Below are 11451 nucleotides of genomic sequence, written 5' to 3'. Positions count from 1 at the left end.
TTGGGAGTAAATCCACCATAGAATGTTGAGCAATTGGGAGTAGATCCACCATAGAATATTACAAGTTTAAGAGTAGCTCCACCATAGAATGTTGGGCAATTGGGAGTAGGTCCAACATAGAACATTGGGAGATAAGGAATAGATCCACCATAGAATGTTGGGAGATTGGGAGTAGATCCACCATATAATGTTGTGAGATTTGGAGTAGATCCACCATAGAATTTTGGGAGATTGGGAATAGATCTACCATAGAGAGTTGGGGGATTGGGAGTAGATGTACCATAGAATGTTGGGAGATTGGGAGTAGATCCATCATTGAATGTTGGCAGATTCTTAGTGGATCCACTTTAGCATGTTGGGAGATTGCGAGTAGATCCACTATGAAATATATTAGATCCACTGTAGGATTTTATGAGAATTGTTGTAGATCCACTTTAGGATGTTGAGAGATTGGGAGTAGATCCACCATAGAATGTAGGGAGTTTGACAGTAGATCCACCATAGGATTCCGGGCAATTAGGAGTAGATCCACCATAGAATGTCAGGAGATTAGGAGTCGATCCAACACAGAATGTTGGGAGATTCTGAGTATATCCACCATAGAATGTTGGGAGATTGAGTGTAGATTCACCATAGTATGTTGTGAGATTGTGAGTAGATCCACCATGAAATATATTAGATCCACTGTAGGATTTTATGAGAATTGTTGTGGATCCACATTAGGATGTTGGGAGATTGGGAGTAGAACCAAAGAATGTAGGGAGTCTAAGATTAGATCCACCGTATGATTCTGGGCAATTGTGAGTAGATCCACTATAGAATGTTGGGAGATTGGGAGCAGATCCAGCATAGGATGTTAGGAAATTAGGAGTAGATCCAACAGAATGTTGGGAGATTAGGAATAGATCCAACATGTAATGTTGGGAGATTGAGGGTAGATTCAACATAAAATGTTAGAAGAGTAGGAGTAGATCCACCATATGATGGGGGGTTGTGAGTATATCCACCATAGAATGTTAGGAGCTTAGGAGTAGATCCACCATATAATGTTGCAAGATTTGGAGTAGATCTACCATAGAGATTTGGGGGGTTGGGAGTACATGCACCATAGAATGTCGGGAGATTGGGAGTCAATCCATCATAGAATGTTGGGAGATTAGGAGTAGGTCCAACATAGAATGTTGGGAGATTTTGAGTAAATCCATCATAGAATGTTGGGAGATTCTGAGTAGATCCACCATAGAATGTTGGGAGATTGAGTGTAGATTCACCATAATATGTTGGGAGATTGAGAGTAGATCCACTTTAGCCTGTTGGGAGATTGTGAGTAGATCTACCGTGAAATATATTAGATCCACTGTAAGATATTATGAGAATTGTTGTAGATCCACATAAGGATGTTGGATGATTGGGAGTAGATCCACCATAGAATGTAGGGAGTTTGAGAGTAGAAACTCCATATAATTCTGGGTGATTGGGAGTAAATCCACCATAGAATGTTGGGAGATTCTGAGTAGATCCGACATAGAATGTTGGGAGATTCAGTGTAGATTTGCCATAGAATGTTGGGAGATTGAGAGTGGACCCGGCATAGAATGTTGGGAGATTGAGAGTGGATCCAGCATAGAATGTTGGGTGATTGAGAGTGGATCCAGCATAGAATGTTGGGAGATTGTTAGTAGTTCCATCATAGAATGTTAGGAGATTTGGAGTAGATCAATCATAGAATGTTGGGAGATTTGGAGTAATTCGACATTAGCATTTTGGGAGATTGTGAATAGATCCACCATGGAATGTTATGAGATTGGGAATAGGTCCACCATAGAATGTTGGGAGATTGGGAGTAGATCCCCATAGAATGTTGGGTGATTCTGAGTAGATCTGACATAGAATGTTGGGAGATTCAGTGTAGATTTACCATAGAATGTTGGGAGATTGGAAGTAGATCCACCATAGAATGTTGGGAGATTGAGAGTAGATCCAACATATAATGTTGGGAGATTTGGAGTAGTTCCACCACAGAATTTCGGGAGATTGGGAGTAGATCTTCCATAGAGAGTTGGGGGATTGGAAGTATATGCACCCTAGAATGTTGGGAGATTGTGAGTAGATCCACCATAGAATGTTGTGAGATTAGGAGTAGGTCCACCATAGAATGTTGGGAGATTGAGTGTAGCTTCACCATAGTATGTTGGGAGATTGAAAGTAGATCCACTTTAGCGTGGTGGGAGATTGTGAGGAAATCCACCATGAAATATATTAGATCCACTGTTGGATTTTATGAGAATTGTTGTAGATCCACATTAGGATGTTGGGAGATTGGGAGTAGATCCAACATAGAATGTAGGGAGTTTGAGAGTAGATCCACCATAGAATTCTGGACGATTGGGAGTAGATCCACCGTAGAATATTGGGAGATTAGGAGTAGGTCCAACATAGAATGTTTGGAGATTGTGAGTCGATCCACCATAGAATGTTGGAGATTGAGCGTAGATTCACCATACTATGTTGGGAGATTGAGAGTAGATCCACTTTCATGTGTTGGGAGATTGTGAGTAGATCCACCATGAAATATATTAGATCCACTGTAAGATTTTATGAGAATTGTTGTAGATCCACATGAGGGTGTTGGGAGTTTGAGAGTAGAACCTCCATAGGATTCTGGGTGATTGGGAGTAGATCCACCATAGAATGTCAGGAGATTGGGAGTAGATCCACCATAGAATATTGGGAGATTAGGAGTAGATCAAACATAGAATGTTTGGAGATTCTGAGTAGATCCGACATAGAATGTTGGGAGATTGTTAGTAGTTCCACCATAGAATGTTAGAATAGGAGTAGATCCACCATAGGAAGTTGGGAGATTAGGGGTAGATCCACCATAGAATGTTGGGAGATTTATAGTAGTTCGACATTAGCATTTTGGGAAATTGTGAATAGATCCACCGTGGAACGTTGTGAGATTGGGAATAGGTCAACCATAGAATGTTGGGAGATTGGGAGTAGATCCCCATAGAATGTTGGGAGATTAGGAGCAAATCCACCATAGGATGTTAGGAAATTAGGAGTAGATCCAACACAGAATGTTAGGAGATTAGGAATAGATCCAACATATAATGTTGGGAGATTTGGAGTAGTTCCACCACAGAATTTTGGGAGATTGGGGGTAGATCTACCATAGAGAGTTGGGGGATTGGGAGTATATGCACCCTAGAATATTGGGAGACTGTGAGTAGATCCACCATAGAATGTTGTGAGAATAGGAGTAGGTCCACCATACGATGTTGGGAAATTGGAAGTAGATCCACCAGCGAATGTTGGGGGATTTGGAGTAGATCCACCAAAGAATGTTGGATGATAGGGAGTAGATCCACCATGGAATGTTGGGAGATTGGGAGTAGATCCACTATAGAATGTTGGGAGATTGGAAGTAGATCCACCATGCAACATTGGGAGATTGACTTTAGATTCACCAGCGAATGTTGGGTGATTGAGAGCAGATCTACCATAGAATGTTGGGAGATTGAGACTAGATCCACCACTGAACGTTAGGCGATTAGGAGTGAATTCATCATATGTTGGGGAATTTTGGGAGATTGGGAGGAGATCCACCATAAAATGTTGGGGAAATGGAAGTAGATGCACCATGGAATGTTGGGAGATTGTGAGTAGATCTACCGTAGAATGTTGGGAGATTGGGATCAGATCCACCATAGAATGTCAAGAGATTGGGAGTAGATCCACTTTAGGATGTTGGGAGATTGGAAGTAGATCCACCTTATAATGTTGGATGTTTGAGGGTAGATCCACCATAGGATTCTGGGCGATTGGGAGCAGATCCACTGTAGAATATCAGGAGATTAAGAATAGATACACCAGAGGATAGAAACATAGAAAATAGGAGCAGGAGTAGGCCATTCAGCCCTTTGAGCCTGCTCCGGCATTCAATATGATCATGGCTGATCCTCTATCTCAATACCATATTCCCGTTCTCTCCCCATACCCCTTGATGCCTTTTGTGTCTAGAAATCTATCTAGCTCCTTCTTAAATATATTCAGTGACTTGGCCCCCACAGCCTTCTGTGGTAGAGAATTCCACAGGTTCACCACCTTCTGAGTGAAGAAATTTCTCCTCATCTCAGTCCGAAATGTCCTACCCCGTATCCTGAGACTGTGACCCCTCGTTCTGGACCCCCCAGCCAGGGGAAACATCCTTCCTGCATCCATTCTGTCTAGCCCGGTTAGAATTTTATACGTTTCAACGAGATCAATAGATCCACCATAGAATGTTGGGAGATTGGGAGTAGATCCACCATGGGATGTTGGGAAATTGAGTGTAGATTTGCCATAGAATGTTGGGAGATTGAGAGTGGATCTACTACTGAATGTTAGGAGATTTAGAGTAGGTGCACCATAAGATGGGGAATTGTGAGTAGATCCACCATAGAATGTTGAGATATTAGGAGTAGATACACCATAAAATGTTGGGAAATTGAGAGTAGATCCACCATAGAATGTTAGGAGATTAGGAGTACATCCACCATATGATGGGTTTTGTGAGTAGATCCACCATAGAATGTTGTGAGATTGGGAGTAGATCTACCATAGAATGTTGGGAAATTGGAAGTATGTCCACCATAGGGTGTTGGGAGATTGGAAATCGATCCATCATAGAATGTTGGGAGATTGGAAGTAGATCCGACATAGGATCTTGGTCGATTCTGTGTAGATACAACATAGAATGTTGGGAGATTAAGATTATTATTTAAATGGTGATAGATTGGGAAATGTTGCTGTACAAAGGGACTTGGGTGTCCTTGTACACCAGTCACTGAAAGCAAACATGCAGGTGCAGCAAGCAGTTAGGAAGGCAAATGGTATGTTGGCCTTCATTGCAAGAGGATTTGAGTACAGGAGCAAGGATGTCTTACTGCAGTTATACAGGGCCTTGGTGAGACCACACCTGGAGTATTGTGTGCAGTTTTGGTCTCCTTACCTAAGAAAGGAAATACTTGCCATAGAGGGAGTGCAGCGAAGGTTGACCAGACTGATTCCTGGGATGGCATGACTGCCGTATGAGGAGAGATTGGGTCGATGAGGCCTGTATTCACTACAGCTTAGAAGATGAGAGAGGACCTCATTGAAAAGTATAAAATTCTGAACAGGGCTAGTCAGACTGGATGCAGGGAGGATGTTTCCCCTGGCTGGAAGTCTAGAACAAGGGGTCACAGTCTCAGGATATGGGGTAGGACATTTAGGACTGAGATGTGGAGAAATTTCTTCACTCAGAGGGTGATGAACCTATAGAATTCTCTACCACAGAAGGTTGTGGAGGCCAAGTCACTGAATATATTTAAGAAGGAGATAGATAGATTTCTAGAGACAGAAGGCATCAAGGGGTATGGGGAGAGAGCAAGAATATGGTATTGAGATAGAGGATCAGCCATGATCATATTGAATGGCGGAGAGTCTCGAAGGGCCGAATGGCCTACTCCTGTTCCTATTTTCTATGTTTCTATGTTTCAATTAGATCCACCATAGGATGTTGGGAGATTGGGAGTAGATCCACCATAGAATGTTGGGAGATTGGGAGTATATCCACCAGCGAATTTTAGGAGATTGGGTGTAGATCCTCCATAGAATGTTGCAAGATTGGGAGTAGATCCACCAGTGAATTTTGGGAGATTGGGAGTAAGTCCACCATAGAATGTTGGGAGATTGGGAGTAGATCCATCATAGAATGCTGTGAGATTGGGAGAAGATCCACCAGCGAATTTTGGGAGATTGGGAGTAGATCCACCATAGAATGTTGCAAAATTGGGAGTAGATCCACCAGCGAATTTTGGGTGATTGGGAGTAAATCCACCATAGAATGTTGGGAGATTGGGAGTAGATCCATCATAGAATGTTGTGAGATTGGGAGGAGATCCACCATAGAATGCTGGGATATTAGGAATAGATCCAACATAGAATATTGGAAGATTCTGAATAGATCAAACATAGAATGTTGGGAGATTAGGAGTAGATCCAGCATAGGATATTGGGGGATTGAGTGTAGATTTGCCATAGAATGTTGGGAGATTAGGAGTACATCCACCATAAAATGTTGAGTGATTGTGAGTAGATCCACCGTAGGATGTTGGAAGAATAGGAATAGATCCACCATATGATGGGGGGTTGTGAGTAGATCCACCATAGAATGTTGGGAGATTGTGAGTACATCCACCATAGAATATTAGGAGATTAAGTGTATATCCACCATATAATGAGGGATTGAGAGTAGATCCACCATAGAATCTTGGGAGATTAGGAGTAGATGCACCATAGCATGTTGGGAGATTGAGAGTAGATCTACCATAGAATGTTGGAAGGTTGGGTGTAGGTCCATCATTGGATGTTGGGTGATTGGAAGTAGATCCATCATAGAATCTTGGGAGGTTGGAAGTAGATCAACCATAGAATGTTGGGAGATTGAAAGTAAATCCGCCATGGGATGTTGGGAGATTGATTGTAGATTCGCCATAGAATGTTGGAAGATTGGGAGTAGATCCAGTATAGAATGTTGGAAGATTGGGAGTAGGTCCACCATTGGATGTTGGGAGATTGGAAGTAAATCCACCATAGAATGTTGGGAGATTGAGAGTATATGCACCATAGAATATTTGGAGATTAGATGTACATCCACCATATGACGGCAGATTGTGCGTAGATGCACCATAGAATCTTGAGAGATTAGGAGTAGCTGCACCATAGAATGTTGGGAGATTGGTAGTAGATCCACTATAGGATGTTGGGAGATTGAGAGCAGATCGTAATCTCATGATGACAATGTGATGCCATGGTCCAGCCTGCTCAAAGGTGCACTCGCCAGACAAGTGGAAATGCTAAGAATGATACACACACACGATGCACAGAAGGGTACACAGGGTCACACTGTCTGATTTGCCTAGCCTGTTTTATTTATGATCATACTTGTTATCATTTGAATTGCTTTATACGATTATCCAGGCATATTCCACATTAGTGAATGTGACCAATGAACAAGTAATGGACCGTGTGGTGAACCAGGTCGAATCAGAGATTCTTCAGGGAAGGAATTGGCTCTTGCCCCTAGCAATTTGTTATGCAAAACTCGACTTGTGGCACAATTGTAAACACATGTAGCAAAAAAATGATTTATATCCTCTTCACTTCTTCGAAACTCAGTAACATATCGTAAATTTCTACATGGAACTATGCAACTGCTTAGCATTTTCAAATTTGTACAGGAGTATCTGATCATCACATTTTAAGGATTCACTTCTCTCTCTGCTGGTGTGTATCTCTGTCTCTGACTGTGTCCTTGCAAAACTTCAGCATCAATCAATATTAATAAAGAAATAAATCTTGGCTCTGATTTTCAAGATACGTGCTGTTGGGCAAAATTTCCTTTATCCCTGTGGGATGGAATTAAGCTGATTTTTTTTTAGAAAGTGTTTCTTCTCAGCCGACATTACAAACTTTCCAAACTCCCTTCAGGGTCAAACCCGAATGCCTGAAGCAAATCCATCAATTCTTTGACTCCTTATTTTGGTGAGGACGGAACATAAATTAAATGCTGATAAGAAATACTGGGAAAAAGCCAAGAGGAACAGAAGGAGGGGCCTCTGGAGTTGCCCAGTTTATTCTGGCATTGTTTAAAGTAGCAGGCTTCTTCCTCTTAAAGGGGCACTGTCTTCCCTTTGGTGTCAGCCGTGGTAGAGCACTCACCTCTGAGTCAGAAGCTCATGGGCTCAAGTCCTACTCCAGGGACTTGACCACATAATACAGCCTGACACTCCAGCGCAGTACCTTGCATGGGGCCCCCGCAAGGCAAACACCACTCGTGGTGGGGCCCAAATGGGGGGTAGGGTAATTATACGGTGAGCTGATGATAGAGTTATGCTTGGGGATTATGGACCGAGGATTACTACAGATCCAATGTACTGGCTGAACCAAATGCAATTTCCTCTTCCCACAGTTTCTTATAGTCTGAATCCTGAACCTGCAACGCTGCAGGAGTTTCTATAAGGAAGTCAGATTTTTTTTAAATGCTACATTTTCGCAGATTCCGCTCCCAGCATGGAGTCTCACTCAATGGGAGCGTAGGTCAGAGAATTGGGTGCAGAGGTCAGCGTGCCTGATTGGCGGCCCTCCCGATTTTGAGTCAATTTATTTAAATAACCAGAAAATAGGGACCTCCATGGGTGACCTCCAACCCAGTCCTCTGAGCCGCACTCGTGTTGAGGGGGACGTCAAATCAGCAGCAGAAACTTGCCGTAACACAGGCCCAGGTCCAGGGGTCGTCTCAGAGAAGCCTGCTGTGTGTTTTACAATAACCACGCCTTGAACTGCTTAGGCGCCAATAATTGCCGCAGGCGCTCTCCCACCGTAACTCCGCCAGAAACCTCGGAGAGACGGTGCAGACGGCCAGTCCGATGCCACTGTTACGGTGGGAGGTTGGGAGAACCGCCACGGAAATTCCCAATGCGACGGTTCGTATTTGATTGCAAATGGAGGCTCGTGTCAGAGAACTCGTGGTTACACCTGGTGGGAGTGAACTTCAGTGGAAGTTCGGCAAAAGTCCCCATTTACAGGATTTTCATTGCAGCTCTGGCAGTGGAATGGGAGCAGCCCCAGGGAAATCCACCTCCTTAGTCTCAATATAAAGCTTTCAGTTTTTTTTTATTCATTCATGGGATGTGGGCATTGCTGGCGAGGCCAGCATTTATTGCCCATCCCTAATTGCCCTTGAGAAGGTGGTGGTGAGCCGCCTTCTTGAACCGCTGCAGTCCGTGTGGTGAAGGTTCTCCCACAATGCTGTTAGGAAGGGAGTTCCAGGATTTTGACCCAGCGACGATGAAGGAACGGCGATATATTTCCAAGTCGGGATGGTGTGTGACTTGGAGGGGAACGTGCATGTGGTGTTGTTCCCATGTGCCTGCTGCTCTTGTCCTTCTAGGTGGTAGAGGTTGTGGGTTTGGGAGGTGCTGTCGAAGAACCCTTGGCGAGTTGCTGCAGTGCATCCTGTGGATGGTACACACTGCAGTCACTGTGCGCCGGTGGTGAAGGGAGTGAATGTTTAGGGTGGTGGATGGGGTGCCAATCACGCAGGCTGCTTTGTCCTGGATGGTGTCGAGCTTCTTGAGTGTTGTTGGAGCTGCACTCATCCAGGCAAGTGGAGAGTATTCCATCACAGTTATGACACTATATCTATTCTAAGGACAAGTTACAATGATATTCTCATGACAACAGTCACCTCATCATTATAGTGCAGGGAAAGCTTGCTCCTAAGGAGCATAGGAACAAAAGAATTGCTGGATGAAAAAAGGCCACGGTCCATCTCATTCGCCTTTTATCATCCTGGTAGTCACATGATACAACAATAATGGAGTTGTTCATTATTCATGGCAATCAATCTCTATCAATTAGTCTACGACAGACCCAGACAGGAGGCGAGGAAAACCCCCAGTGGTGGAAAGCTTTATGATGAGAGTGGCACGTTCCTCCAAGGAGTGCAACTCACAAGGGAGTTTCCATTACAATCTACAAAGTAGCATACAATCAAGCATTTGGCAGTGGACTGCTCTTCTGAAAGGACAAAGAACAAAGCATTCCCTAAAAAGTATTTTCAAGGACCACGCTGCTGGTTAAAATATGCATTTATTCATAAAGCAAAACAAACATTCGACTGTGTGGCACCAAGGAGCCCTAGTAAAACTGAAGTCAATGGGGATCAGGTGGAAAAACTCTCCAGTGGCTGGAGTCCTACACTGTACAAAGGAAGATTGTTGTGGTTGTTGGGGGCCAATCATCTCAGGACATCACTCAGGAGTTCCTCAGGGCAGTGTCCTAGGCCTAATTATCTTCAGCTGCTTCATCATTGACCTTCCCTCCATCATAAGGTCAGAAATGGGGATGTTCGCTGATTGCACAGTGTTCAGTTCCATTCGCAATTCCTCAAATAATGAAGCAGTCCGTGCCCGCATGCAGCAATACCTGGACAACATCCAGGCTTGGGCTGATAAGTGGCAAGTAACATTTGTGCGACACAAGTGCCAGGCAATGACCATTTCCAACAAGAGAGTGTCTAACCACCTCCCCTTAACATTCAATGGCAATACCATCGCTGAATCCCCCACCATCAACATCCTGGGGGTCACCATTGACCAGAGACTTAATTGGACCAGCCACATAAATACTGTGGCTACAAGAGCAGGCCAGAGGCTGGGTATTCTGCGGCGAGTGACTCAGCTCCTGACTCCCCAAAGCCTTTCCACCATCTACAAGGCACAAGTCAGGAGTGTGGTGGAATACTCTCCACTTGCCTGGATGAGTGCAGCTCCAACAACACTCAAGAAGCTCGACACCATCCAGGACAAAGCAGCCCGCTTGATTGGCAGCCCACCCACCACCTCAAACATTCACTCCCTTCACCACCGGCACACAGTGGCTGCAGTGTGTACCATCTACAGGATGCACTGCAGCAATTCGCCAAGGCTTCTTCAGCAGCACTTCCCAAACCCGCGACCTCCACCACCTAAAAGGACAAGGGCAGCAGGTACATGGGAACAACACCACCTCCAAGTTCCTTGCCAAGTCACACACCATCCCAACTTGGAGATATATCCTCATTCCTTTATTGTCACTGGGTTAAAATCCTGGAACTCCCTACCTACCAGCACTGTGGGAGCACCTTCACCACACAGATTGCAGCAATTCAAAAAGGTGGCTCACCACCACCTTCTCAGGGGCAACTCGGGATGGGCAATTAAAGCTGGCCTTACCAGCAATGCCCACATCCAGAGAATGAATTAAAAAATCTAATGCCAGTGAATACTTGAGAATTTGTATGCTGCTTTCGTAAGAAGATGCGACTTCATCACACACAAAAATGTAAATTTTGTTTTACACACTTGAGATTACACCATGCAAGACCAATGTTATTCCAATGCTCTCCTGGTCAGCCTCCCAACTTCCACCCTCCATAAACTTCAGTTTGTCCAAAACTCTGCTGCATGTATCCTAACTCGGGCCAAGTCCTGTTCACCCATCACCCCTGTGCTCGTCGACCTACATTGGCTCCCGGTCCAGCAACACCTCGAATTTAAAATTCGCATTGCCTCACCCCTCCCTATCTCTATAACCTCCTTCAGCCCTACAACCCTCCAAGAACCCCTCATTCCTCCAATCCTGGTCACTTGTGCAACTCCGATTTCCTTCACCCCACCATTGGCAGCCATGCCTTCAGCCATCTAGGCCCTAAGCTCTGGAATTCCCTCCATAAAACCTCTCTACCTCTGTCTCCTCCTTTAAGATGCTCCTTAAAACCTACCTCTTTGACCAAGCTTTAGGTCAACTGTCCTAATAGCTCCTGATGTGGCTCGGAGTCAAATTTTGTCTGACAATGCTCCTGTGAAGCGCCTTGGGACG

Source organism: Heptranchias perlo, chromosome 11, assembly GCF_035084215.1.
Source record: "Heptranchias perlo isolate sHepPer1 chromosome 11, sHepPer1.hap1, whole genome shotgun sequence".
In the NCBI taxonomy this organism is placed as follows: domain Eukaryota; kingdom Metazoa; phylum Chordata; class Chondrichthyes; order Hexanchiformes; family Hexanchidae; genus Heptranchias; species Heptranchias perlo.
Note: the sequence above shows the minus strand (reverse complement) of the source record.